Genomic DNA, 25,736 nt, shown 5'->3' with positions numbered 1-25,736 from the left:
TAAGCTGCAGTTGCAAATTGCTATGCCCCAGGTGGCACTCCCACTGACTCAGCTCCTTGCGGAGTGGATGGGCTCTTTTAGTCCCTATCTGAAGATCAGGGATGTAACAACACTTAGAGGAATTATGAAGGGCTTGTTCTTCCTAAGTGGGGCAGGCAAAGAGCCAGCAGGGGGTCAGATGGATATCAGCCTGATAGGGTAATTGTACTCTTGTACCTTCCTTCAGGAGAGGAAGAGAATTAACTAGTTGGAAGAAAGTCAACAACTGCCCTTTGAAGGTTTCTCTGAAGCACTCTGAGCTGGGAGCCACACTGGAAAGGTCATGAGAAGAATGAATCCATTTCAGAAGGTCTCTAGCCCTTTTTGTTTCAGCTGGGTCACAAATGCTTGACCACTCACCTTTCTTGTGGTATTTCCATTCCTAGGCCTGATCCAATCCAGAGGTGCACAGACACACGTTAACCAAGCTTCTTTGGACAGCAATAAAACGGCACATTTGGTTCCATTTGGGATTTCAGAGATGATTCAGGTAGGTTCTCATTTTATCTGAACTGCTTCTCTGATCCTTCAAATTAAGCCCTATCATAGCACCTTGCAGTCGAGGATCCATAAACATGAACAAAGTCAATCCTCACAACCATTCTGCGAGGTAGGTCACTGATTTCCCACAGGGGAAACTGAGGTAAAAAGAGGGGACGTGGTGTACCCAATCACACAGTGGGTCCATGGCAGAGCCAGGGATGTGTGAGCATCCAACCATGCCGTCTGTTAATGTAACAGGGTGGCTTGCCGAGGGTGGTGGTGGTGGGGGTGTTGGAGAGTCTGGGGCTAAGCCCCCTGTTAACAGAACAAGCCGCACCTGAGGGGAATCAGGCACATTCCCCATCAAGAGCTGAAGGAGGCTGCAGTACTGGGAATAAGAGCCAGGCTTAAGATAAAGCCTAGCTGGGGACAAGGCTAGGGAGAGAGCCACACAGAAAGCTCTGAGAGTAAGGAAAGTTCTTCAGACAGGGAGGCCGGGGGGAGACCCCGATTAAGCAGCAGTGCGACAGAGACCCAAAGGAGAGCTTAAGAGGCTGGATAGGAAGTGGCCTAGGCAAAACTGTAGCCCAGGTACCTAGCTGGGGTGGAACCCAGAGTATAGGGGGGGACTGGGTTTCCCTACTGACCCCAAGCCCCCCCCCACCAAGGGTTACCAAGCCTTGGGGGAGGAGGGGGGTTTACAGGCTGAGAAGGAGCCCCCCAGAGGAGGAAAGATTTTGTTTGTGGCTTTGGGACTTTTAGTTTGGATAATTGTGACCCTGGAAGGGGTGGAGTTAAGATGGTGACCCGGCTGGAGGGGTGAGTCAGGGCCGGCCTTACAGGTGGGTGACGGGGTCAAGAAGCCACGAGTGGGGCGGGCCTGGGCTGTGAGGCCGCAGAAGGGAGCTTGAGGAAATGGGGGGGAGGGAGGCAGCGGGGCCTGAGGGTGAAGGGGGGAGTGCGGGAAGGCAGCAGCGGCCCAGGGCGCCATTTTCCCTAAGGCCAGCCCCGTGCTGAGTCATGGGAAGAGCAATCGGCGGCAGGGGGCGCTAGCCCAGCGAGGGAGCCGCTATGCACGGCAGGCTATGAGGAGGTGCCTTGCGGTGAGTGGGTTCGGTTACAAATGGTATGTTTCAATTAAGCCAGGTGATGCTCATAAGAAATTGAACCCAGCACCTCCCCCTCCCCCGCAGTCCTCTTCAGTCAGAGACAATGGGCAATCTCTGCAATGCATGGTGGCACTGATGTCCCGAGGTCCAATTTCAGGCGATCCAGGCTTTGAATGTGTATAAACTTTGTCTCTGGTGTTAGACCTCTGGATGCAGCCAGAAGTGGAGGCAGGCCAGGCACTTCTCGAACATGCACAAACAGCAGCTCCTAGCCCCTCTTACCAAGCCACATGCCCAACCCCAAACAAAAATCTTGAGACAGGCCCCCCAAAAACCACAAGAGTAGCTTAATATCATGAGGTTTTAAAATAGACAATGAATGCTGAATTAAATTACCTCATGGATTTAAGCAAATTGTGAATGAATTAAAATATATAATAAATTAATAGCCCTCTGGTAAGCCATTAGGGATCATGTTTTCAAACTTTGCTCTGCAACCTGGAGGGCTAAAAATTTACTTTATTTTTAAATAAAAACTGAGATGCTCTTGTAATCGCTTGACTCCAGCTGCTCGAACTTCACACAAAAAATCCCAGATACTATGAAACACATGATAAAATTGTAGGAGTTGGCAATGCTCCTTAGCCACACCTCTTTTTGCCGAACCACATCCCTTTCTCTGTTCCAGGTGGAGTCAAAAAATCTGCTGTTTAACTCTAGGGGGTTTGGTTCACAAGTGGGTTCACGATTAACCGAATTCTGCAATGTGGCTCATGTAGACCTAAGCAAATCGGTCTCTGCGTGTTCTTAGCTCAACAAACTGTAGCCTCCAATTACACTTCCTTCTCCCCTCCTCACTACACCCGTAAACAAGACTACTCTATAGTGAGGTGGAGGTGTTCAGTGGCACCTCCAGGGTTTCAGGGTGGACTGGCGCTAACTGGAATGGGGGAAAAAGAAAGACGGGTTCACAAACATTGCAGATCCTCCACCCAAGTTTAGATCTACCAGTTGCTGGTTAAGTGGAACAGTAATGTTCTGAAATACTTCCACCTTGTGGCAGTTCAGAAACATAACATTGTTTAATTTAAGACAATTCCAGTCAACTTCTATTTTTTAAAATTATTATTTGCAATATGCTCCAAAGTGGAAGAAATTTTGCTAAACAGAGATCGATCAGGCATATTTTCTCATTTCTGGGCATTAGATTGTAGGAAAGTAGAAGGGATACCATGTTCTGAATAATAAGTGTCGTCAGTCTTAACTCTTAATGTCTGTCCTGCAAACGCCATTGGAAAATGTGTGCCATCTCTAGTTACAAAGTTCCATTCTGGATTTCGAACAATCTCCCACTCCATCACATTTTGCCCCTTAAAGTTTTGCTACTTAGCCTATCACTGTGGTATCTGAGCTGGGATTTTGGTTCAACCACTTATAGAAACAGGGAGCAACTCAGAAATTCGGAGGCATATTTAAGTTTGGATCCCTGAAGTTTGGGAGTGTTCAGATTCAGGGCTTGGCTGGGGTTCCATCTCCAATAGCCAGCAGTGCTGCGCGGGGAGTATAGATATAAACGCAAACTAGCCTGCCTTAGACCTACTTCCATCCATTTTATTAATGCCCAAAATGGAGCCTGTTGAACCCAATCACAACACTGTGAATTGTGATCTAGTGGACTTTGGGTTCCTTAAGCCAAAGGTGCAGAGTTAAGGGTTGGTGCAAATAAGCACAAAGATGAATCCACACCCCTTCACCAGGGTCCCTGGGTATTCAGTACTAGTTTGACAGTCTTACATGAAGAGTGCTATAGAAATGCAAAATATTGTCTTAGTGCATCCATGTACCAGACTGACTCCCTTCCCCACTCTGATGCTTTGACATCCATGTTCCCAAGAGGCAAAGTTGACTCATAAAACACAGGCACTGTCCTCTCTACCCAGGTGCTTATATGGACCCCATCCTGTAGTATCTGAATCCTTTTAAAATGTGTCAGGGACCTGGAGCCCTTTCATAGAAAATGTCAAATATTATATGGATATAAATGACTCAGTAAAAGTTGGCTACAAGGGACATCTGGTTTCACACAGTTCTACACGCTGCTGTAGTGTTAGGAGAACGATGCTGTCAAGACATCCAATCTCTGTGTAGGACGAGAAGGGACTCTGAGAACTGTGGTTCCAAAAAGGGCTTCCTCTTCCACCCTCAGCGACTCGCTCCTGGGGATCTTCAGAGGAAAGCGTGGCCCAAAGGGGGAGTGTCAGAAAGCTGAAAGTAGATCCCTATGCTCCAACTGTCAGGGACTGCTGCTCCATCCCACCACCTGCAGCTCTCTGCCCAGGAGAGCTTCCAGGCTCACAGGGAAGGTGTCCAGTCGGGGATTTGTATGTGCTTTTTGGGCTGAGTCTTGTTTGTTTGGTTCTAGGCTGCCGCAAGTCGCGGCACTACTTCCTGCCTTTCAACTGTGGTATGAGCCACAGGGGCTGCCTTTTATTTTTCCAGATGGGTGCTCCACCCCTGCTCTGCCCCAAGGCCGCACCCCCACTCTGCCCCTTCCCTGAGGCCCCACCCTGCCCCCACCTCTTCCTGTCCCCCATTCCGCCCCCTCCCCCCCAAAACCCCCTGCTTGCTGCTCTCCGCCCTCCCCCAAGCACCTCCTGCCAGCCTCCAAACAGCTGATCGGTGCCGTTCCACCCCCCCCCGGCCCCCGAACCGCTGTGGCTGGTGGGTGCTGAGCACCCATGGAGTCGGCACCTATGGCTTGAGCTCTCAGACCTCGTTTGCCCAACGGCCTGGGGAAAAGATGGAAACGGCAAAAACTCCATGCCCACCCCCTGCCATCTGGAAGATTCCAACAGAGTCAGAGAGTATTGCGGCGGCCTGACCTGGAGGTGACCACGGTGAGTAAAAATGTGGCCAGATCCACCAGGTCACAGCCTCCAGGCTAGTCAGCGATCAAAGGCACTTTGGGCCTTTGCTGTCCCTGGGCAATCCAGCAGCGGGGACGACTCCAAGGCTAGTGGCATGGGTGGGCACATGCCCCCAATCTATGCAGGAGTCAGACTTCTCATCAGCTCCTCCAAATGCTTCCTTCTGCCAACCAACATTGACTGTGTCCTGTCTGGGTTGAGCGTCAGCCAGCTGGCATTCAGCCAGGACCCTATCTCAGCCAGACGCTGGGAAAGCAAAGAGCCTTGGAGTAAGCAGAAGAGACGCAGACTTAAGAACATAAGAGCAGCCAGACTGGGGCAAACCAATGGTTCATCTAGCCCAGTACCCTGTCTTCTGACAGTGGCCAGTGCCACATACTTTAGAGGGAATGAACAGAACAGGGCAGTTATTGAGCTATCCATCCCCTTGGTCCAGTCCCAGCATTTGGTAGTCAGAGGCTAAGGGACACCCAGAGCATGGGGTTGTGTTCCTGACCATCTTGGCAATAGCCCTTGATGGACCTATCCTGCATGAACTTATCTAATTATTTTTTTGAACTCAGTAATACTTTTGGCCTTTCCTAACATCCCCTGGCAATGAGTTCCACGATTTGACTGTGTGTTGTGTGAACAAGTACATCCTTATGTTGTAGGAAACCCGCTGCCTATTAATTTCATTGGGTGACCCCCTGGTTCTTGTGTAATGTGAAGGGGTAAATAATAGTTTCCTATTCACTTTCTCTACACCATTCATGATTTTATGGATCTCTATTCTATTCCCCCCTTAGTTGTCTCTTTTCCAAGCTGCACAAGTCAGTCTCTTTCATTTCTCCTCAGATGGGAGCTGTTCCATACCCCTAGTCATTTTTTTTTGCCCTTTTCTGTACCTTGTCCAATTCTAATATCTTTTTTGAGATGGGGTGACCAGAACTGTATGCAGTATTCAAGGTGTGGGAGTAGCATGGATTTATGTAGTGGCATTATGATATTTTTGGTCTTATTATTTATCCCTTTTCTAATGGTTCCTAACATTCTGTTCGCTCAATGTGCAGCCATAGTCCCAAAAGCTAAAGTTCTTATCTCTTGTCAAGTGATCATCCCCCTCCTTGAGTTTCACATTGTCCTTTCCACCTCTGCCTGCCTTGGACTCTCACCTTTCCAGAGCCAATAGAAACAAGAGGTGAGAACCCAAAATACATTGGTTTGTTATTCCCCCACCTCCCTGACATGCCTTTGATTTGATTCCCCCTCATCTTCCCCAGCATGATGAGTAAACTGACTCTGGTAGCAAAGTCAGAGGCAAAGGAGCAGGTTGGGATCAACCAGTGACTGCTAACAATCTTGGGGCAAGCTGCTTACAGGGAGTGTCTTGTGAAATATCCTGAGTTGCTTATGGAAGTACAACCAGTTGATAAGGAATGTGTTGGCTTGTTGTGCTGTTTACACTTTCCCTGTAGCTTTTTTTCGTTTTTCCTCTAGTTGGAGAGACACTCTGAGTGTTTCTTTACATAGAAATGGTCCTGACCTGTAATCCTGGCTCTCAATATCCTCCATTTTAGAAATAGGGCTCAGTATTTTAACAGTGAGAGTGATTAACCGTTAGAACAGATTTCCAGAGGTGTGGTGGATTCTCCATCTCTTGATGGCTTCACATCCAGTCAGAAAAGTCTGGCCTTTCTGGAAGACATACTTTAGTAAAACACAGGCTGTTGGGCTCAATACAGGAGTAAGTGGATGAAATGCTACGATCTGTGATGTGCAGGAGGCGAGACTAGATGATTTAAACCATTCCTTCCAGCCTTAAACTCTTTATTTCTATGAATGGTTCCACAGCTCGGTTTGAACTATGTGTGAGATGCATCTCATGTATTTTGTGTTTGCCCATCTTAAAACAAAGTCCCCCTGGGGTGTGAATCAGGCATTGAGAGAGATTGCAATGATGCTGGTTTGTGGGTGTTTTCTTCGGTACCCGGAACTATGACATTTCCAGCTGAACCCACTCTCCGCTAGACCTGGTCCGTGAAGAAGGGATCAACAGGAGATCTCTAGGGGAAACTTGGTGCATACTGCAGGAAGCAATGCTGGTGATCCAGCATGTTGTGCTCTTACCTGTCGAGTTAGGGTCTGCTGGAGGGCTTGTCTTTTAGATGAACAGAGAACCAGGGTCTTGATCTTTTGTGGTCATTGAAGATTCCATGGTGTTTTCTGCAGAGGCCTGCCAGGTGTTAACTGCATGTTGTGGCCAAATTCCAACTCGGGTAAGTACATTCTGCCTCTAAACTCCACCTGTGGTTTCAAATAGGGATATAATAATACTCACTCCTGCACTAAGCTGTTGTGTAAAGTCCTCTGCAGCATTGAACAGCTGGGGCCTGGCTCACCTGGGGCAAGCATTTATACCAGTGCTGGCATTGTGAGTCAGAAGGACAAAGGAGAACGAGGTGTCTGGTTTATTTCAGAAGTGGCTGCCTTTCAGTGACGGACAAAATGACTATGCTATATACCCAATATAGCATCAGTTGTCAAAGTGATGAGCGTTGGGGTGCATTGGGAGGAAAGGTGCTACGTACAGGATATTTAGCATGAGTGCTAAGAACTGAGTTCAGCCCTGGCACAAGCGAGTGCAACTCCCTTCAGTGTCAGGGCTGGCTTGAATTTGTCTGTGTGCTGGTACTGAGCAAATAAGGAGCAGTCAGTAACTTGGGCACAGTTGCTCTAGAGAGCTAAGGTTAGCTGTCCCTTTGAGAAGTGTTCAGATTTGCTGCCTTCAGAGGTAAATAATCTTGGGAGGGGGAGACAGGAAAGCCTTGTGTGTCTAAGACATGAGCACCGACGCACGTCAGACTTGACTTCTCTTGCGCTCTGTGTCTCGCCGAGGAGACCTCACTCCCCTCCCCCCCATCTGGGGTGTTATTTTCTCCCTCTGAGGAGAAATGGGAGACTATAGGAATATAGTAAATGAAGGCCTCACCAATCAAAGAGCCAGGCTTGACACACAGGTTCGAAGTTCAGGAGTGAGCTAGTGTAAGCTAGACTTCTACAGGCCCACCTACAGGTGGGCAAGGGACCATAAGCTGGTGTCACTTTCACACCTGTAAGTTATAGGAAGGGGGTGGCCTGGTTTGCCTCACACATCCCTATGTCTCTCTGTTAGCTGCTTTTCCTGCCTCATTCCTCTCTCCGGGCCCCTTGAAGGCCCACAGAGGGTCGTGTCGTTTGCTTGGAGGCAGATTCAAGGCAGCGGCCGAGAGGTGAAAGGGGCCACGTCTCGTTATTCACCTTCTAAGCCACCTGCCTCAGGTGCCCAGGTGTCTGCAGTCATCTCGCTAGAAAGGTCCACTGGCTCAAGTCTAACTCCCCTCCCCCGCCCCCAGATCATTCTAGATGCAGGACAGGGCAGTGCCGATTTCCTAGCCCCGTGAGCCGTCTTGCCAAAGTCGGTGAATTCGAGACATTGCATTCCCCGCTCCTCTTTCCTGTCCTGGGGAGACGGCTGTAGAAAACAGGCCAGAAAATCAGGTCCCTCAGACAGGGGGACAAAACCTCACAATGAAAAGAATCCTCCGAGTCAACCCTCTGTTAAAAAAGCCAGTGAGGTGTCTGGCTTCTAGATCAAATAATGTCAAGAAATGCAGGGCAGGGCAGTGCAGTGTGGCTAAAACACTGTCGCGAATACATATATGTGCACGACTTGCTCCGATGTGAAAGCCCCTCTTTAAAATGAGGCAAAGAGTCCGGTGGCACCTTATATGAAGTGGGGATTCACCCACGAAAGCTCATGCTCCAATCCGCCTGCTAGTCTGTAAGGTGCCACAGGACTCTGCCGCTTTTACAGATCCCGACTAACCCGGCGACCCCTCTGAATCTTTAAAATGAAGCTACCGTCAAATCACTCAAGGGGAGGATACTGAAAAGAAAGGGGTGAAGATAATAGGAGACCCTTTCTTCAGCTAGAAGTCTGTCTGCACCTGTCAGATCTCGTGATCTGTAACGAAGAGGAGGGAATATTTTTACTACACTTCGCTGAGAATCGCTCAACTTTAGCTGAGCTCTCTTGAGCGCTAATTTAGCTCTTTTCCCCCACAGCCAAGGGGTTGCAGTTGCAGAGTCTGGACAGCAGGGGTCTCCCTATGATGCAGCACAGTGCACAGGGAATTGAAGCAAACCGCCTCCTTGCAGAAGAAACTCGCAAGTCAACCAGATCAGTTAATAGAAAAGCAAAATTTCGTGTGTGTGCGTGCGTGCGTGCATATATGCTTCGTGCTACAGACACAGAAACACAATGGGAGTCACTCTGAGTGCATGCAGGTGCTCAGCTGTGACAGCTGCTCGACCTTCAATGCAAAATGCTAATGCTGTGTTTTTTTTATCAATCCACTCAGACATTGCTTTATAAATTTATCCAGTAGTGAGCTGCATCTTCCGATAGAATGGTCCAGTTGAGGGTTTAGAAATGCTCTTAAAAGGAATCTGGTTAGTCAAATCTGGCTCAAAATTTCAGTTTTGTGAATATATATATATATGGTTTAAAAAAAAAAAAAAGCTTCTGGGAAACCTAACACCTATAGACATGTTTCTATGATTTGCATTCATTTTTAATTCCAGTAGAAATATTAAAACCCCCCAAAAACCCCTAACATTCTCCCACAATGTTTGCAGTCCAAACCCTGCAGCCTTGTGCTAATGCATGAGAACCTGAGAGTGAAATGGATTCGAAACTGACTCTAAAGGGAAGTGAAACTGATTAGAATATTTTCTTTCATTGACCAAGCGGAGAGAAAATTAAAAAAAAAAATAATCTAACATAAACAAAGTAAATTAGCTTTTAAGAATTCTTTCAGTTCTAATCATCTAAGGCAGGGGTGGCCAACCTGGGGCTCCGGAGCCACACGCGGCTCTTCAGAAGTTAATACGCGGCTTCTTGTCTAGGCACCGACTCTGGGGCTGGAGCTACAGGTGCCAACTTTCCAATGTGCCGGGGGGCGCTCACTGCTCAACCCCTGGCTTCTGCAACAAGCCCTGCCCCCACTCCATCCCTTCCCGCCCCCTCCTCTGAGCCTGCCGTGCCCTCGCTCCTCTGCCTCCCCCGCCCCACAGCCTCCTGCCTGCCACGAAACAGCTGATCGGGAGGTGCAGGGAGGAAGGGAGAGGCACTGACTGGCAGTGCTGCTGGTGGGTGGGAGGTGCTGGGAGCAGGGGGTGGGAGCTGATGGGGGGCTGCTGACGTATTAATGTGGCTCTGGCAATGTACATTGGTAAATTCTGGCTCCTTCTCAGGCTCAGGTTGGCCACCCCTGATCTAAGGTATTATTTGTAACACAGGTGAGGATTTTTAATTTAGTACTTTGAATTTGACATTGTACTTTTAACTCAGTTAAAATAAGAAAGTAAATAAAAAAATATCCACATGGGGGAAAAAGTGCATTTCTTGGTTGACTGGAATATGCTAGAAGTGTATTAACCTTGTTGGGGGAGGAAGTTTGCTCTTGTGGCCTAGTGGATAATGACTGTGACTCAGGAGACCTGGGTGTTGTTCTCAATTCTGCCATTAACCTGCTGGGTGACCTAGGACAAGTCACTTCACCTTTCTGTACCTTGGTTTCCCCATCTGTGAAATGGGAATAATGGAATTTGCCTCCTTTATAAAGTGCTTTGTGATCAACCCATGAAAACCTGTATCACTGTTGTGGGTAGGGCACTGCCCCCTGGAACACAGGAGATCAGGGCTGAGTTCCCAGCTCTGTCATGAATGTCCCATGCAATCTTTGTCAAGTCACTGAATCTCTCTGTGCAATAGGGATAATACTAATTTCTTGTCTCTCAGGAGTGGGCTGAGGTTTAACGTAGACATACTGGAGGTGTGTTCAGCTGTTATATCAGTGGGGATGTCATGGGTCAGTGGCCAGGGTGTTAGCCTGGGTTCTGGGAGACCTAGCTTCAAATTCTTGCTCCACCAGAGGCTGTCTAGGCAAGTTACTGAGCCTCTCTCTGGGCCACAGTTTCCCATCTTTTTTTTAAAAAAATGGGATCCTAATACTTCCTTACCTCACAAGTGTGCTGGGAGGATAAACACTTTAACATTGGGAGGTGCTCAGATCCCACGGTGATTGGGGGCTGTGCCAATACCTTAAATAGATAGGTGGGGGGTGGCTTTCCTCCCTCCTCCATAGCAATGCTAAAGTAAAAATCCTCTTTCCTTTTAGAACATCTCTCTACCCTTGGTCTTTTTGATTTTAAGCTCTTTGCAGCAGGGGCTGTCATTTACTACATGTTTGTATAGGCCCAGATCCTCCAAAGGTAGTTAGGCACCTAACTGTCATTGGGATCAATGGGAGTTGGGCACTTGAATGCCTTTGAGGACCTGCGCCAGGGTGAGGCCTAGCTCTCTAGGCACTGCTGCACTATAAATAATAAAGAACAAGAATTCCAGTTTGCATCAATAACAGGCAGAGTCCTGAGAGGCACTTTCCCAGCAAGCACCTGCCTATCTGAACAGCTGGAGAGGACTGAGCTAGTTTGGGTCAAGAAAGGAGTGATCTGATCCTTTGCAGAGTAGACTGACTGACCAATGAAACAATGTGCTGGGTTAGAGAATGGCCGCCCTTCACTTTCAGGGAAAAATGGGCCTTCTTTCCCCATCATTAAGTGACTGTTTCCCTATCTGTGGGAGCCTCCAGTCATGTTCTTAAGGGCTCAAGTGGTTTCCTTTTCCACTAATCCATAGCACTGTGATTTTTTTTGTTTCCAGCAGTGAAAATAGGGATTCCCCCAACTGCCCTGAGTCACCACTTGCTCCTCACTTAAACCACCTTGGAAGTAGATTCCGACTGGCTGACGTGACTCCGGTCCACTGGCAATTGCTCAGCTGGAGCCACATTGCCAACACTCCGGGGTCTGCAGTGTTCCTGGAGCAGCCCACGCTGGAAAGGGGTAACAGAAAGAAAAGCCTCCCAAGCTAATCTGGGAAACAGGCCAGCTTTTCTCTGCCAGATCTGGATTCATGGCCAGGGCTTCTTGTGAACAGAGGACAAGGCCCATTGCCCCTGCTGCAGTTTTTGTTATCACAGCACGGGCTGATTAAACCTCTTCTGCTGGCTCCCAGCCTGGCCATTGAACCCTTCACCTCAGCTGCAGCATGCCATGCCACTTGATCTGACAGGGCATTGTGGCATAAACCCACCTTTAGGGGGCACCGTTGAGCTTTATTAGCAGCCAGCGTCCCTAGAAGGAAAGAGATGTGAAAAGAAACCACTGCCAGCCTCTAACAATGAAATTCAAACTAGAGAAGAAATCCCTCCTGTTTGTAGCAAAACGTCTCTTGAAAACACAGAGGCTTCGCTGCAGGAGATGGAGCTTTCTGGGAAATCGCTGCTTGCCACAACTGTGAAAAAAAAATGCTTTAAAGGTGAACTACAAAGGTTTGGCATTTTTGAAAACACAAAAACAACTTCTAGACTCCCAGGTCAGGAGCAGACTATAGCTGTTGACTTAAACATAACAAAGAATTACCCAACGGCTCTATTCTTTCCTCAGTGCAGAGGTCTGATCTGCAGCCAGGCTAAAGTGGATTGATGCACAGTGGCCTTGATCCAGTAAGGTACTTAAGCACGCGCTTAACATTAAGCAGGGGAATTTCCACCCTAAAAGGCAGTAAAAGTTCAAGTAGAATTGGATTCTACTGTTGGATCTGCCAGTGTCTTGCTATATGACCGTGGGCAAGCCAGTTTCCCTCCGGGTGCCTCTATTTCACCTCCCTACTTCCCGCATTATCTACCCCACAGAGGTTTCTCAGAGTAGCTATACCGCTCTATCGGCAGACCCTCCTCACGGAGACGCAGCTTATGCCAGCAAAAGAGTGTTTGTGCCGGTATAGCGTACGTCAATTCCCTGAACACAATAAGCTATACCAGCAAATGGACTTTTTTTTTTTTTTTTTGGTGCTAGTTTAACTGTGTGTACACTAGGGCTTTTGCTGGCGCAGCATTGTTGGTTAGGGGTGTGACTCTTTCTCTACGCTCCTAACTGCCATTGCTATGCCAGTAAAGAGTTTAAGTGTAGATCAGGCATTTGTTGGTTTTGTCTATTTAGATTATAAACTCTTCTGGACAGACACTGGCTCTCACTAGGCGTCTGTACAGGGCTCGGCACAGTGGGGGTCTGGTTTTGGTTGAGGCCTCGGATTAGGTATGTGCTCCAGAGTCCAGGCCAAAGCTCCAGAATTTGCTTCACCTGCCAGAACTCATGACATTACAAACCGCAAAAGAGGAACATTCTCTGCGCTGTTTGAGCTGACCACCTACATAAATCTCTCCTTCGGTTTCCAGTGGACACAGCAGTCTTCCTCATTTTCTCTCGCAAACTGTAGGGCTGGGCATTGTTAAACCCTGCTGCTACATTCTACTCCAGAGATGGCTGCATTTCCTTAATGGGTACAGTGACTACTTCAGGGAGTGAATCATGGTAAACTGAACTGAGGGACTGGGAACTAGGAATTCCTGAGTTCTAAATCTGGATCTGATACAGCCTCTGTCGGGAGCTTGTCAAGTCACTTTCCCTTTGTGCGTCCGCGTTCCCCAGCTATAAAATGGGTATAATAATACTTCCTTCCTTCACAAGACTGTTAGAGCTGGGCGAACAGTGGATTTTTGTTTGGTTCATTGGCAATGTTGAAAAGTAAAAAAGAAATCATCTGGGGTCACCAAAACTGAAAATTTTGAATCAAAAAGTCAAAGTTTTGGCAGAAAATTGTTGCCCAGCTCTCTTGTTCAACATTTCTAAGTCTGGTTGATAGCCACAATAATAAGGGATAAATCCTGAGCTCTCTTACTCTGCTTTAACTCACTGCTTCCTTGGCGATACTCTTGACTTAAGCTAATGGAGTTTTGAGCCAGCAAAGACTGAGTAAAAATGAAATTAAGGACTCAAGTGTTTGGCACCTGGTTATTAAATTGGTTATAATTTCTAGACTGTGCTACAAAGTTGGTGGAAAGTGCTATATTAATTACCATACAATAAAACAATAGCTATAATAATTCACCTCTAATGGGGAAATAGGAACTCAGAGCCTCGGTACAGTGAGTGAAGAAGCTAGAGCATCTTTCAGTTATTTTAAAGGACAAAATAACCCACATGTGTTTCACAGACATCCCATTGATCGTTGTGTCTGAACCGATTTTTCCAGTCATCTACACACTTTGCTCTTTCCCTTCAAGAATCTATTTCTCATTGTCTCGTGTATAGTCATTTGGGGCCCTGTCCTGCATGGAGAGGGTATGGAAGTTTTGCCTAATTTACGAGTGCTGGAAAGGGTGAGTAGCAAATATGGGGGCTGGAATTTTCAAATGTGGCTTGTGATTTTTGGGTGCCTAATTTGGGACACTGTAGAAGGTGAGTCTACACAGTGAGCGGCAGCCCACGAGTCTGGCTTGGCAGGCTGGTGGGGCTCCTGGTACAGCACTAAAAACTAGAGGTGTAGACCTCGCGGCCGGGGCTGGGGCTTGGGCTTTGAAGCTGAGGGACGGCTGCAACATCTACACAGCTACTTTCAGCCTGCTCGGTCAAGGCCAGCTGGGGTGAGTCTGTCTGCCCAGGCTGGGAGGTCGCTCCCCACTGCAGTGTAGACATACTCTTAAAAGAGTCTCTGGTCAGGCCCCCTGAAATCACTATGGTAACCTTTGACAGGTTTCAGAGTAACAGCCATGTTAGTCTGTATTTGCAAAAAGAAAAGGAGGACTTGTGGCACCTTAGAGACTAACCAATTTATTTGAGCATAAGCTTTCATGAGCTACAGCTCACTTCATTGGATGCATACTGTGGAAAGTACAGAAGACGTTTTTATATACACAAACCATGAAAAAATGGGTGATTATCACTACAAAAGGTTTTCTCTCCCCCCACCCCACTTTCCTGCTGGTAATAGCTTATGTAAAGAGATTACTCTCCTTACAATGTGTATGATAATCAAGGTGGGCCAATTCCAGCACAAATCCAGGTTCTCCCCCCCCGCCCCCCAAACACACACACAAACCCACTCTCCTGTTGGTAATAGCTTATCTAAAGTGATGACTCTCCTTACAATGTGTATGATAATCAAGGTGGGCCATTTCCAGCACAAATCCAGGGTTTAACAAGAACTTCGGGGGCGGGGGGGGTAGGAAAAAACAAGGGGAAATAGGTTACCTTGCATCATGACTTAGCCACTCCCAGTCTCTATTCAAGCCTAAGTTAATTGTATCCAATTTGCAAACGAATTCCAATTCAGCAGTCTCTCTCTGGAGTCTGGATTTGAAGTTTTTCTGTTGTAATATCGCAACTTTCATGTCTGTAATTGCGTGACCAGAGAGATTGAAGTGTTCTCTGACTGGTTTATGAATGTTATAATTCTTGACATCTGATTTGTGTCCATTTATTCTTTTACGTAGAGACTGTCCAGTTTGACCAATGTACATGGCAGAGGGGCATTGCTGGCACATGATGGCATATATCACATTGGTAGATGTGCAGGTGAACGAGCCTCTGATAGTGTGGCTGATGTTATTAGGCCCTGTGATGGTGTCCCCTGAATAGATATGTGGGCACAGTTGGCAACGGGCTTTGTTGCAAGGATAGGTTCCTGGGTTAGTGGTTCTGTTGTGTGGTATGTGGTTGCTGGTGAGTATTCGCTTCAGGTTGTGGGGCTGTCTGTAGGCAAGGACTGGCCTGTCTCCCAAGATTTGTGAGAGTGTTGGGTCATCCTTCAGGATAGGTTGTAGATCCTTGATAATGCGTTGGAGGGGTTTTAGTTGGGGGCTGAAGGTGACGGCTAGTGGCGTTCTGTTATTTTCTTTGTTAGGCCTGTCCTGTAGTAGGTGACTTCTGGGAACTCTTCTGGCTCTATCAATCTGTTTCTTCACTTCTGCAGATGGGTATTGTAGTTGTAAGAATGCTTGATAGAGATCTTGTAGGTGTTTGTTTCTGTCTGAGGGGTTGGAGCAAATGCAGTTGTACTGCAGAGCTTGGCTGTAGATGATGGATCGTGTGGTGTGGTCAGGGTGAAAGCTGGAGGCATGTAGGTAGGAATAGCGGTCAGTAGGCTTCCGGTATAGGGTGGTATTTATGTGACCATTGTTTATTAGCACTGTAGTGTCCAGGAAGTGGATCTCTTGTGTGGACTGGTCCAGGCTGAGGTTGATGGTGGGATGGAAATTGTTGAAATCATGGTGGAATTCCTCAAGGGCTTCTTTTCCATGGGTCCAGATGATGAAGATGTCATCAATATAGTGCAAGTAGAGTAGGGGCGTTAGGGGATGAGAGCTGAGGAAGCGTTGTTCCAAGTCAGCCATAAAAATGTTGGCATACTGTGGGGCCACGCGGGTACCCATAGCAGTGCCGCTGATTTGAAGGTATACATTGTCCAAGTACTCTGGGGCGAAATCTTGACATGCACACCTGTGGCACTGGCCCAGGTGATCTAGTGTCTTAGTCAGTCCTTGGCTTCAGCAGTGAGACTCAAAGAGGCCAGTAGAGTCATGTGTGGTTGTGGGTTTAAGATTTCTGTCCAGTGGGGCCTGGACCTAGATCACCAGCTCATTTCACACTGGTCACCAAACAGCCACCCATAGCTGCCGTGCTGGGCTGGATTCAAAGTGCTGTCTGAGAGATGAATGGCTTCACCTCCCATTCCCACACACCTGCACCTTCCAGTCCCCCCAGGTTGTTCTTGTGCTTGTTTCTGGTATGGAAATGTCTCAAGGCTGCTGCTGGATCTCACTCGCGTTACAAAGCGAAGACTCTGCATCCAGGCTGGGAGCAGCAGGAGAAATTCGGATTCCAATTTATGGTCTGCTCTTGCCTGCGGTTTCACAGAGCCAGAGCCGCAACAGTTGCCACCCTGTAGGGATGGCCGCAGGGCTCTTCTGGGCCCGCTGGCGTGGGCACCCCGATGGCATGTGGTGACAATACAAGATTCAGCTGTGAATGTTTGAGAGGTGCCCACAGAACTCACAAGGTTTGGGTATCAGGCCAGTTAGGGTGAGCTGAGATTCCATCCCCCACCCACCCTAAATGCTGGCCCTGCTCTACCAGGGCAAACTAGAGCGCTGAGTGGCCTCATCATGAATAGGAGAGCTAAGGCAATCAGGGAAGACAAAGGAGCCCGGAGGGTTGGCAGGAGTTGGGCTGTGAGAATGAGGGGGGCTCTGCTTAAAATAAACACAATCCACACATGAGTGTTATTGCAGCCATGCCGGTGCTGCATCCCCTGGAGAGAAGCATTGGCAGCCAACAAAAATGCTCTTAACAACAATTAATGACATCTAATTACTCTTTCCTTTGTCTTTTATTTAGCAACTGGGTTCAGCCCAGGAAACCCTGGCTTCCACTCCTCGAGTATTTTGACTCTGGAATTGTAAACTGACTGATTTCTTGGACAAACACAATAATTAGGAGCCTGTGTTTCCCCCACCCCTCTCCCCCCAAATGGACCGGGCTAATTTTATTTGATAGCAAATCTAATGCTGGTGAGAGAAGCTAGAGAGGCAGCCTTGGGAACCAGGGGCCTCTCTTGCCCCATGTAATAGGCACACATCAGCCAGGAGCAGAGCAAGTTTTCCCCCATACACTGTCCCTTGCTAAGGAGATGTTCCCCATGGGAAGACACTAGATCAGCTACTCAGTCCTTGGTCTCTCTGCTGAGATGGCCAATAAGCTGGCTGGTTATGTATCTCTGGTACCTATCATACTGGGATCTGTTTGCTAATTAGTGCCAATGGGTATAATGTTTACAATGAGCCAGACACAAGAGAATGGCCACAGACCCATTTCAAATGGTGCCACCATACAGATGTTTCAGAGTAACAGCCGTGTTAGTCTGTATTCGCAAAAAGAAAAGGAGGACTTGTGGCACCTTAGAGACTAACCAATTTATTTGAGCATGAGCTTTGTTTCTGTCCTGAGTCCTGTTACCAATGTCCTGAGCTGTCCAGTTCTCTGCATATCAGTGATGAGTGACTGTTACTGGTGTCTCTCAACTTCCGCACCCTCCCAACCCTACTAACACAAGCAGAGACTCACGTTAACAAATGAAAATGCCATATTAAGATGAAGAAGTTACCAAGGGCCTGTCAAATGAACCTTTGAGTCACATCAACTCTCTAATGCAAGGTCAGTGGGACCAGGGGGAGAGAGATTAGCCTCCCATGAAAGCCAACAAAGTTAGTGCTTGCAGTGAGGTGCATAAAGTGTGTCTGTCAGGTTGTAAATCAGGACTTGTAGGGCAGTTTGTAAGAGCAGCTATTTCTGCTTGTTCTGCAGGATACAATAAATAACCCTGTCTCAATGCTGGGATGGCATAATGTTTGTGTCTTTCAATCACGGCACAGCAGTATCTCCACCATGCCGGAAATAAAGAGAGGACTTGCTAGAAAACAAAAACTGTGAATTTTAGGAAGTGTGGTGGAGCCAGAATACTTAGGTTTAAGCAGAATAGGTGCTATCTGAACTGAAAGGGCACTGAAGGGCTGACTGCAAGATTACCTACTGATGAGGAGAGAGGAGTGTAATTAGTGGGTAGAAGAGGGGATGGATGTATGGAGTTTGGGGCGGGTGGGGGGAGGGGAGACGTATACAGAAGCCATGAAAGAGGCAGGAAGAAGCTAAAATAAGCAGTTGGGTGGAAAAGGGAAAGAATATTAAACAGATAACATAAAGGTTAGAGAGGAAAATCTCAGGAAATGAGCTGAAAGCAGCTTGAATGTCATGAAAAGGTGAATCTACTGTGATCTGAACCTCAAGATTAATACAGGACACATGGGCAAAATAAATATATATGGGACCCATTAGCAACTAGGAAGGCAGAAAGTGATGTTCACACACTGTACCTTGGTGATGAGGATCATATAAAGTGCCTAGTTAGACTGACCATCCAATCCAGAGAGTGGTTTTGTCCTCAGATTCAAACATATTTGAAACATGCATTTGTTGCCGATTTCAAACTTATTTCTCAGGATCCGTTTTTAAAATCCGCTGTAGTGTCAGGGCTTTTGCTTGTACCATTTAGACTTACCAGGAGCCTACTGGAAGTAGCTCAGAAACATTTTGTAATAGACACCCTTGCCCCAAACAGGACCAGATTTACACCTTACGTGCTCTTAGGCACAGCATCTTCAGTCCCCCCCCCCCCCCCCCGCCGCTTTCTCGCCTACAGCTGACCTTCATGCGTTCCATAAAAAATGAAACTTTTAACCCACTTTTAACTTTTAGTGCCCAGGCCCAGAACACTGGCGCCCCTAGGCACATGCCTACTGTGCCTAATTGGAAATCCAGCCCTGGGCCTAAAGCAATCTGTTGGGCAGTTATCACAGTGGCTGTCCTTTCATTTTAGGAGCTAGGTCAAAAACTGAATCTAAATCCCTCCACAGACATTTTGCAGTTCTTCACGCTGTCACCTAGCATGCTGTTGGCATTACATAATCTCCCAAACTTTGCCTCTCTTGTCCCTCCTCTGTGCTGACTCTGTTCATCTAACACTTGGCTACTTTCTGTTCCTTCCCCTCAGTCTGACCCTGCTAGCGAGAGAGCCTTCTCCTCTGCAGCTTCTGACACCTGGAATAGCTTCCCTGAAACTCTCCAAGTCTTTTCAAAACATCTTTTCTCCTTGGCCAGGCTGGTCCCTTTCTTTCTCCCTTTTGCTTTAAACACTAGATCTAGATCATATAATCCTGTAAAGTATTTGGAGACAGCAGGTCAAAAATTGATGCTAGATCTGGTCAGAAAAAAACAAGGGGAAAAATTATGTCATTTCTCCCCATTATTAATAATAATTTTGAAAAAAATGAGACCAGTTTTATAATTGGTTGACATCAAAGCGGACATTTTGCTGATCCCCCCTCCCCCAAAAGTTCAAAATTTAACCCAAATTAAAAAAACAAAAAATCAGATCAGCTCTACCAGTTTGGGATGGTTCTTATTTTAGAGACACCAGTTCGTCCATTCGTAGGAACAGATCCACTGTGGTGGTAAGCCCTTTCTCCCAGCAGACAAAGTGCTGAACTGGAATCCCAGATCCAAACGCTTGTAGGCTTTGGGCCATCAGAATCTGGAGCAAGGTCCGAGACTAAGCCCCCAGATCCCATTCCATCACATTTGCTTGGTGTGGGTTGTGAATGACCTCAGTAAAATTCAGCGTTGAACACCACATAATTCCCTTTTTATTCTCTGTCAGGCTAGCGACTCACAATAATTACCCCAATACTGGGGTTCTACTCAGCATGGTTCTCCCACGCCCCAGGCCTTGGCTTCCACCCCCTGCCATTGATTTCAAAATAACTCATCGGGTGCTGCAAGGAGAGGCAGAAAAATGATGGCCCCAGCGAAGGTTCTGTGGACACAGCAGCTGGAGAAAAAGGAAGAGAAGAGGAACTTGGAGATAAAGCTGCCCCCACCCCACCTCACCAGCAGGCCTGCCTTGCAGCTGATAAGAACCCTTACTAGTTGTAATGAGAGCTCTGTCTGCCTGTTTCCTCACAAAGTCATGACTCAGGGATAATGTTCACATCCTCAGAACAGCAAGGGAGCTAAAAATACAGCCAGGAAAATGAGAATGAGAGCGAGCATGAATGAGTGTGTGAGCAAGAAATGCACTAGGGAGAAGAGAGAGGAAGCATGAATGAAAACATGAGAGAGGGAGCCTGGATATAATTTTCCAAATTTTCAGGCATTAAACTTTTGCCTGCAAATGATACCCTTGCAAATACATAATTGTGCAAGCACAAATCATAGGCATATAGGACTAGAAAGGACCTTGTGGGTCGAGTCCATCCTCTGCCATTGCAGATAACTCTGCTGTATAAATTCTTCCTTGTTCATTTGATTCCCTGTTGTGTATGTGCAAATACCCATGGTGCAGGCATGACCGGTTTTGTGGTTGTGTACATATTAGAATCTGGCCCCGGATAATTGTGGGTCTGGCAGGATCTGCTCCCTTTGAGCTATGCAGAGTCACTGACCCCACCTAGTCTGCAGTAAATGATGAACCACAGAGGGGAGGGAAATGACAACACACACGTATATGCTTACAAATGTGCACTCCCCCCCCCCCACACACACACCAAGCCAGCATGCATACTTGTGTACAGGTAGCATACATGCTCATGCACACACGCATGCATGCACAATTGGACCCACTGAGCCACATGTTATACATCCCCTTCTGGGGCCAAGCCACAAATGATGTGAATTTTTTACAGTGCTTCCCTACAGAAGCTGGTTTTTTAGCTCAAGTTGTTGCAATTCAAATTTATGTTCTAGAGGGTCCTAGTTCATTCCCCACGGTTGGCCGAGACGGTAGCCATCACACCTGCAGAGCAGCCTTGGGAAAACACACCAAGCGGAATTGTTGTTCCTCGATCATTCTTTATTCATTCTTCTCAGAAACAATGTACATGTTTGTTATTGCCTTTCCCCTCTGTAAGCCCCAGGCACCTGCACAGATCTCAAACACACACACACACAAGAATTCATTCCCTGACAGACAAAAGACTTCACCACACTAGGACGCCTCCTGATATAGCCTGTTCCTATCTCTAAAGGACACTTGGACACTTAAAGACTCACCATATAATTATTATTCATTATTTGATTGGGTAGAGCCTAGGACTCCAAGTTATGGACCAGGCCCCCGTTGTGCTAAGGACTGTACAAACACAGAATAAAAAGACAGTCCCTATCCGAAAGCACTTACCACCTATGTGACCCCTCAACTGACCACTTTGGATCCCACCCACTCCCTGCATAGCCAGAGAGGGGCCTTGCAGCATGTCTCGTGGCTCGTCAGTCCCAAGGGGGAAGTGAGTTGCTGAATTGGGGTATAGGAATTGACTCTTAATGCTTGGGCATTGACTCTGAGACCTGCCCTTCTCTCTCCATGTGGCACTGAGGCAGTACCCCGCTGGATCTCCTCTGGTTTATTAAGAAGTGGGTGCAGACAGGGCATTTGCTGAGGGGTAGTTTGTCCCCCCACCCTGGTCTCAGAGGATCAGTCCAAAGGGTGCACAGTACTTAAACTGCTTACAAGGAAGCAGGGGCTGTGGTTAGAGCAGCCCTTAAAGCTGTGTCTCTGGGGCTATTTCTTTCCTGGCTCCCGTTGGGGAGGACAGTGACCCAGAAGGTTCCCAGGGCGTATTGAGGACTGTGTTGGATTTGCAAGCTATAACTTTAGAAGTGTATGTGTGGGGGGAAAAGGCGAGTGAGGTGTTCCTGGCCCTGCTTGCAGGCTAGGGGGCTCTGTAGGGAAGTGTGCAATCTGGGATTTCAAGTGTCAATCTGTAAAGAGACCAATTAGAGTACAGTAGGGTGAGTTGTACCTCCCTCTCTTAGGGTGCAGCCTGCTTTGTCTCTGTCTGTGTGTTGTTGTTCTGAATTCTACGAAATAAGCAGTGTTACATTGCAGCCTTCCAGCCACAGTCTGGATGTTTTCATCAAACTTCTCTGGGTGGATGCTGTGAACATAACGGTTGCCATGTCGGCTGTGTGCTTGCAGGAGTGAATGAGCAGGACCTTAGGAGCAGAAAGAGCGAAGGAGGGGAGGGGGACAAAGTTCTCACTCCTAGCTGTAACTTCCTCCTTAGGAAGGAAGAATCCCATGCACCGCTACAGGCTGAGGACTGACTGGTTGAGCAGCAGTTCTGCAGAAAAGGACCTGGGGATTACAGTGGACAAGAAGCTGGATATGAGTCAACAGTGTGCCCTTTTTGTCAAGAAGACCAATGGGATATTGGGCTGTATTAGTAGGAGCATTGCCAGCATATCGAGGGAAGTGATTCGGCACTGGTGAGGCCACACCTGGAGTATTGTTTTGGTCCCCCCACTACAGAAGGGATGTGGACAAATTGGAGAGAGTTCAGAGGAGGGCAACGAAAATGATCAGGGGGCTGGGGCACAAGACTTATGAGGAGAGGCTGAGGGAACTGGGGTTATTTAGTTTGCAGAAGAGAAGAGTGAGGGGGGATTTGATAGGAGCCTTCAACTACCTGAAGGGGGGTTCCGAAGAGGCTGTTCCCAGTGGTGGCAGATGACAGAACAAGGAGCAATGGTCTCAAGTTGCAGTGGGGGAGGTCTAGGTTGGATATTAGGAAACACTATTTCACTAGGAGGGTGGTGAAGCACTGGAATGGGTTACCTAGGGAGGTGGTGGAATCTCCATCCTCAGAGGTTTTTAAGGCCCAGCTTGACAAAGCCCTGGCTGGGATGATTTAGTTGGGGATTGGTCCTGATTTGAGCAGGGGATTGGACTAGATGAACTCCTGAGGTCTCTTCCAATCCTAATCTTCTATGATTCTAGTGCATTCTCCCACATGTCGCTGCAACCCCATGAGGGAGACGGATGAGGAGATAAAAGTCTCCGAGATTGGGGGCCTGGGGTGAGCAGGGCAGGCCAGGGGGAAGAGAAATCACTGCAAGGAAGAATCAAAACCAAACCTAGTTTAAGTCAAGCTTTCTGTTTCATCAAGAGAGTCGTGACTGGGAGTGAGAGACGTGGGGTCGTTAATCAGCTGTGTCAAATCCCAGCCCCTCTGTTTCCTCCTGCCTCACCTTGCTCTCGCTCTTGTTATCTTTCCTTCCTCCATCTCCCTCTTTCCTTCTATTTCTCCCCCTGCCTCACCCCTTCTTTCTCTTGTGTGTGACAATGGGGACGAATTCCAGAGAGCCTTGTTTTCTTCTAACACCTAAGAAGGAGCTATGTTCGAATAAGGGACCATTGTTCTGACTAGAGCTAGTTGGAAAATGCCCTCCCCCCCACCCCGCCATGGAAAAAAATCGACTTTTAATTGAAAAATCAGATATTTTTTGGATGAGGGGCAGAAGTTATTGGTTTTCAGCCTAAAAACGTGGGTTTTCGACCAAAATCCATAACTCTTTGGTTTCTGGGGTTTATTTTTCTGATGAAAACTCCCAAGCTGCAAAGAAAGCAGACACTCCCCGCCCCCCCCCCAAAAATTTCATGTTGTCAAAACCCCCATTTTCCAACACAACCCCGTTCCACCCCACTCCAGGAACTGCCCCCCAGTAAGTGTCTCTGCGGGCCTGCTGCCCTGCACCTCTCTGGCCACTTCCGAAGCAAACACAAACAGGGGACATGATGCTAGAGAGTCAGAACGGTCGTGGTTTACACCCACTCTGCCCCGCAGGGGAACAGGGAACCACGGCCCATCTCTGTCTGCCTCACTGGAGAGATTCTGCCTCGAACCTTCCCCGGGTGCCTCTTGGCCGGCTTCCAGCTGCTGGTTTAAAAGGACAGTGCACACTTCCTCCCAGGGGGTCCTGGTGGGATGTTATGTTGTGCGGGTGAGGGCTCATCTGGTCCTCACTTAGATTGTGAGCTCTTTGGGTCTTGTTGTTCTGGGTTTGTACAGTGCCTAGAACAGTGGGGTCCTGCTTCTGGATGCTCCAGCAATACAAATACTAAATAATAAGTAGAAGCTGCACTGACCCCTTCCTGGGACCCCTATGTCGCCTCTTCTCTCTCCAGACCCCCTCCACCTCTCTGATTCTCCTTCTGCTTCTCTCTCTGTTCCCCAACCCAGCAGTTGAACACACAAGCTCAAGGGAGATGGGCAGCTGATTAATCCCTCCTGTTCAAAGTGGGGTGGGGTGGGGCGGCTGGGAGCTGGCTCTCCCCAGGCTCATCCCTTCCCCTGGCACGTGCTCAAAGCTTGTTTTAATTATCGCCTCTTTGCCACGGATCAGGCTGATTCGATACAGCCCCATGCCTGCCGCTTCCGCCCTCCTGGCTTTCGTTCTGCTCCTCTTTGTCCTGTCAAACTCCCACTGAGGAGGTAGGGCTGGTTGATTTTTCCCCTTTCCGAGAGGGCAAAGGGGCAGTGGATTAATCTCTGCTGCACGACATGGCTGAGTGCAGCACGGTCCCCAGGGAGGGGCTGTGGGGGTCGTGAGGTTCCCAGTGACCATGTCAGCCCAGGTTCCATGCCCTTCTAGAGCGGCTTCAAGCCAAGGATCTCAAAGCACTGGACTGGGATCAACTCAGTGAGCCTCACACTCTGCCCCTAGAGAGCAGGCAATCATTATCCCCTTGCTGCTGATGGGGCCGGAGAAGCGCCTCTGTGTTCTGGATGAGAACTTGAGAAAAGCCCAATGAGGCAAATCAGGGCCCAAGATACACCATGCCATAGCCTCATCCCCATAGCCTCTTTGTGTTGTGGCCCCTCCCATGCTGTGGCCTCATCCTCTATTTGGAATGCCAGCATTGGGGAGAGGCGTCTCACTCCTCCCAAAGAGGTAGGGGCAGTAGCATCGAGGGCCCCCTTCTTCCTACCAGAGGAAAACAAATGCCCCTCTCCCCCTCAAAGGGGCAGAGACAGTAGGTGGGATTCTGCAGTACTTACCCCTACACTGGGCTGTACCTGTGTGGGTGGGTAGGCTGGCCAGACCCACTGTACTTTTCTCCTTCTGCTATACACAGAGTCCTCTGCTGGGCCAGTGGATCGTGGAGTTGACACCCCATTGAGATTCATGGAGCAGCGCCGATGGCTGGCATCTGTAGACTCAGGCAGATGTCACCATGCCAGTTGTGGTCAGGTCACATTTTCAAGCTTTTGTTCATAACCACAAGGACTAGAAGCTTCCTTTTATTATAAATAAAAGCTGCAATTCTGATATCATCATGAGGCTCTAGGAGCTAGTGCCCGAGACATGGGCCCCTAGTGCGTATGTCTTGATCTGGCTCTGCCAATTTTAGTATTGCCAACACCTGTGTTCAAAAATCATGAGTCAGGCCCTCAAAAATAATAAGACTGGATTAAACATTATAAGATTGTATAAAGAAGAATAAATGTTGGGTCCTTCTTTTTTCCCTTCTGGTTTCTGAGCTATCAGAGCTCACTCAAGTCACATTTTCAAGCTTTTCTCTGCAACCATAATGGTTAGACACATACTTAAAACAACAACAAAAGCTGAGAGTCTCACATAATCACCTGACTCTGGGAGCTGGTGCTTTACAAAAAAAGACCAAATATCACAAATCACGATGAAATTCTGAAAGTTAGCAACACTTTCATTTCCACCCTGCATTAAACTCCCAGAGTTTGTTCGGCCAAAAAGAGCTTGATGACACTTCTGGGTTGACTATTTAGGGGTGGGACTACCGTTCTGGGGAAGCATTTTCAAAAATGCCTAAGGGATTTGG

At 47.9% G+C, this 25,736-nt stretch overlaps 1 long non-coding RNA gene across 1 annotated transcript; it reads left to right on the top strand.

Annotated features, from left to right (window-relative positions):
- The first annotated feature begins 233 nt into the window (after nt 1-233).
- Nucleotides 234-20,189, top strand: LOC122463548. Its single transcript, XR_006287016.1, has 3 exons — nt 234-319; nt 426-529; nt 19,758-20,189. It is a non-coding gene; the product is annotated as an uncharacterized LOC122463548 (long non-coding RNA).
- Nucleotides 20,190-25,736: the final 5,547 nt, after the last annotated feature.

This window comes from Chelonia mydas, chromosome 22 (assembly GCF_015237465.2).
Source record: "Chelonia mydas isolate rCheMyd1 chromosome 22, rCheMyd1.pri.v2, whole genome shotgun sequence".
In the NCBI taxonomy this organism is placed as follows: domain Eukaryota; kingdom Metazoa; phylum Chordata; order Testudines; family Cheloniidae; genus Chelonia; species Chelonia mydas.
This window is presented reverse-complemented; position numbering and strand designations above follow the sequence as displayed.